Source organism: Pteropus alecto, unplaced genomic scaffold, assembly GCF_000325575.1.
Source record: "Pteropus alecto unplaced genomic scaffold, ASM32557v1 scaffold58, whole genome shotgun sequence".
In the NCBI taxonomy this organism is placed as follows: domain Eukaryota; kingdom Metazoa; phylum Chordata; class Mammalia; order Chiroptera; family Pteropodidae; genus Pteropus; species Pteropus alecto.
In genome coordinates this window covers 693,874-698,624 of record NW_006441950.1, presented here as the reverse complement: position 1 = coordinate 698,624, position 4,751 = coordinate 693,874, and the positions used below count along the sequence as shown (strand labels likewise).

Here is a 4,751-nt window from a genome sequence, read left to right as displayed (position 1 = left end):
ATCAGACAGAGAAAGTCAAATGCCATATGTGAAATCTCAAGAATAGAATAAACAAACAAACAAACAACAGAAACTAGTTCATAGATACAAAAAGTATTTTCATGGTTGTCAGATTGGGAGATAGAGGGATGTTTGAAGGGGGAGGGAATTAAGAGGTACAAAATAGTCATGGGAATGTAAAGTATAGCATGGGAAATATAGTCACTAGTATTTTAATAACTATGTATGGTGTCAAATGAGTCCTGTATTTATTGGGGTGATCACTTCATAAGTTATAAAAATGTCTAATCATTGTGTTGTACACCTGAAACTAATATAATATATTGTATGTCAACTACAATTGAAAAAAATTTAAAAAAATAATAAAAATCAAAAAAAAGAAGCCATGTTGAGACTGCTAGGTAGGCAGAGATATGAAATGGGCTGGCCCCACATCCACATGTGGAAGTTGTGAAGGGATATTTTGGTTGCAGAGGTTTCCTATGAAGAGTGAGGGGGTCTCAGTCCCACACCAGGCTTCCCAACCCTGAACACCAGTGCTGGGAAGAGAAGCCCCCATAACATAACAGGTGCCTCTGTTCCCCTGTTGAGCCCTCTTGTTACACAGATGGCTGGCAGGCAGGTACCATTTTTCTTGTGTTGAGCCCTCCCCACCATGGCCAGATGTGAATCTACATTGGTCTGTTGAACTCTACTCACTCCAACCTGATGTTTTCCTCAGACCCAGCTCCATCCAACTCTTTCACCACCAGGGGCTCTTTTGGAGGCAGGCAGCTGGCCTTGGCCCTTGCTGCAGTCATTTTTTAAAAACTCTCCTAAACCTGCAGGCCCCAGGCAGACACTGGCCGGCCTTGGTGTGACCTGTGTTTTGTGCTGAGTATCCAGGCTCAGCACTGGTGCCATTTCTGAATCTGCAATAATCCGGTAAACAACACTTACCCCACTCCTTGAAACCTGGCTTCTTCCAATTCAAATACCACAGGAGGCTCTTTCCTTGGTTGAGCCTACCAACAACCAGCATGCATTGGTAGGCCTTAAGGTGCTCTGAGTCTTTTGTTGAGCTACCCCAGAGCCAGTACTAGTGGAAGCTGGCCTCAGTTAGCAGCGTGACTTCTCCCATGTGCATACAGATCTAATACAGGCAGCTACCAAATGGGGAATGCTTGGTAGCTCCTGTCAGATAGCCTCTGGCCAGTCACAGGCAGCAGCTGACACCAGCCTGGCACTGAAGCCTCTACTAAGAGGCCCCAGAATCAACACACCCAGTAACAGAGTACCACCTAATTAGCCCCACAATCAGCACACCCAGAAGGTGGTCTCAGCAGAGCCTGGTGGGGTGAATCCTGCTCTGTGAGGTCAGTCCTCCAAAAGCAGCTCGTACACTGTGTGGATGAAGCCAATGCTCACAGCCAGTCAGCCCGAGGGTAAATCCTACCCAGTGATTTGCCAACAGCAATCAAGGCTCAACTACAAGAAGATGGCACATACAATGCACACGAGGAATGTTCCTGGAGAATCTGCCTCAGATGATCAGGGAGACTGTGTCACTGGGCCCCATAGGACACCTGACTACATAAGGTCAACCTGCCAAGACTGTGAGACATAGCAGACTTACTTAATACATAGAAACAAAAGAAAGGAAACCAAAAGGAGGAAATAAAGAAACATGTTCCAAATGAAAGAATAGAAGAAACTCTGGAAAATGAACTAAACAAAATGGAGAACAAATCACTGGTTATAAGGATGCTCAATAAACTTAGAAGAACAATAGATGATCACAGTGAGAACATCAACAAAGAGATAGAAAATAAAAAAGGAGACAGAAAATAAAAGAAAGAATGAGTCAGAAATAAAGAATACAATAACTAAAATGAACAATACTTTGGAAAAAATGAAAAGCGCATTAGATGAAGTAGAAGATCATATCAGCGAGCTGGAAGACAAGGTAGCAGATAACATCCAATCAGAACAGCAACAAGAAAAAAATATTTTTTAATTAGAATAGTTTAAGGGACTACTGAGACAACATCAGCCTAACAACATTCTCATCATAAGGGTACCAGAAGGAGAAGAGAAAGAATAAGGAATTAAGAATCTATTTGAAGAAATAATGATGGAAAACTTCCCTAGCCTATTGAAAGAAATAGACATACAAGTTCAGGAAACACAGAGAGTCCCAAACAATATGAGCCCAAAGAGGCCCATACCAACACACATAATTAAAATACCAAAGGTTAAAGACAAAGACAGAATATTAAAAGCAGCAAAAGAAAAGCAGTTAGTTACCAACAAGGCAGCTTCATTGAGACTATCAGCTGCTTTCTCAACAGAAAATTTGCAGGCCAGAAAGATTGGCACAATATATTCAAAGTGATTAAAAAAACAAAAACAAAAACAAAAAACTACGGTCTACGGCCATGCCACTCTGCACAAGCCCGATCCTGTCTGATCTCGGAAGCTAAGTAGGGTTGGGCCTGGTCAATATTTAGATGGGAGACCACCTAAGAAGACCAGATGCTGTAGGCATAAAAAAATTAAAAAATAGGGAATTGTAAGCTGACAAGATCTTTGCAATCTGTGAGGGTTGCCTCGCCTAAAAGAAAAAAAAAACAAAAACCTACAACCAAGACTACTCTACCCAGCAAAGCTATTCAATTAAAATTGAAGGAATTAAAGAGCTTCCCAAACAAGAAAAACCTAAAGGAATTCACCACAACCAAGTCAATATTACAAGAAACATTAAAGAGACTTCTTTAAGAAGAAGGGAAAGAAAAAACACGAATATGAATAATAAAATAGCAGTAACTATATAGCTATATATAATAACTTTAAATGTAAAGAAATTAAATGCTCCAATCAAAAGACATAGGGTTGCTGAATGGCTAAGAAAACAAACCCATATGTATGCTGTCTACAAGAGACCCACTTCATATCCAAAGACACACACAGATGAAAAGTAAAGATGGAAAAATATATTTTATGCAAATGGAAACAAAAAAATTGAGGTAGCAATATTTATATAGACAAAATAGACTTTAAAACAAATAAATAAGTACTATATAACAGACAAAGAAGGACATTTCATAATGATAAAAAAGAAATAACCCTAATAAACATCTATGCAGCCAACATAGGAACACCTAAATATGTAAAACAAAGATTAATGGACATAAAGGGAAAGATCCACAGTAATATAGTCAGAGTAAGGGGACCTTAACACTCCACTGACACCAATGGATAGATCCTCCAGACAGAAAATTAACAAGGAAACAGTGGCCTAAAATGACGCATTTAGACCACAGGGATTTAATTGATATCATTAGAGCATTTCACCCCAAAGCACCAGACTACATATTCTTTTCCAGTGCACATGAAACATTTTCCAAGATAGACTGACACGTTAGGCCACAAAACAAGTCTCAATAAATTTGAGAAGTTTGAAATTATATCAAGTGTCTTCTCCAACCTAGAAATTAATTACAAGGAAAAAAATTGAAAAAAACATAAACACATGGAGGTTAAATAACATGCTACTAAACAATGAATGGGTTAATGATGACATGAAGGAAGAAATCAAAAACTACTTTGAGGAAAATAAAAACACAAACACAGTGATTACAAAATCCATGAGACGCAGTGATGCAGTCCTAAGAGAGACATTCATAACAATACAACTTTGCATTAAGAAACAATAAAACTCTCAAATTAACGATGTAAGCTTACACCTAAAAAACTAAACACAAATTGTACAATGTGGAAGAAATGGTTAAATTACTAGAAACATACAATCTTCTAAAACTGAATCAGGAAGGAAAAGAAAATCTAAACAGACCGATTACTACTAAATGAATCGAGTCAGTAATCAAAAACTTCCCAACAAACATAAGTCCTGGACCGGATGGCTTCACAGATGAATTTTACCAAACATTCAAACTAATTAATACCTACTCTTCTCAAAATATTTAAAAAATATAAGAGAAGGGAAGGCTACCAAACTCATTTTACATGGTCACCCTGATTCCAAATCCAGACAAAAACTACAAAAAACATTATAGACTTATATCTCTGATGAACATAGATGCAAAAATCCTCAACAAAATATTAGCAAACTAAATTCAGCAATACATTAAAAATATTATAGCCATGATCAAGTGGGATTTATTCCTGGAATGAAAGGTTGGTTCAATATCCACAAATCAATTAATGTGATATACAACATAAACAAAATGAAGGATAAAAAGAACATCAATAAATGCAGAAAAAGCATTTGACAAAATCCAATATCCATTTATGATTAAAAAAAATCTATCAGCAAAGTTGAGATAGAGGGAACATACCTCAACTCAACATAATAAAAGCCATGTATCACAAACCCATGGCTAATACTATACTCAACAGGGAAAAGCTGAAAACTTTTTTTTTAAGATCAAGAACAAGACAAGGATGTCCACTTTTACCACTTCTATTCAACATAGTATTGGAAATCTCAGCTACAGCAATCAGACAAAAAAGAAAGAAAGAAAAAAGAAATAGAAGGCATCCAAATTGAAAAGAAAGAAGTAAAACTCATCCTTTGCAGATGACATGATACTCTATAGAGAGGACTCTAAATATTTCATCAAAAAACTATCAGAAAAGATAAATTAATTCAGTAAAGTAGCAGAATACAAAATTAATATTCAAAAATCAATTTCATTTTTATACAATAACAAACTATCAGAAAGAGAAATTAAGAAAACAGTCTCATTTAT

At 36.8% G+C, this 4,751-nt stretch overlaps 1 pseudogene; it reads left to right on the top strand.

The window, feature by feature from the left end:
* Positions 1-2,407: 2,407 nt before the first annotated feature.
* Positions 2,408-2,526, top strand: LOC112485466 (annotated as a pseudogene).
* Positions 2,527-4,751: the final 2,225 nt, after the last annotated feature.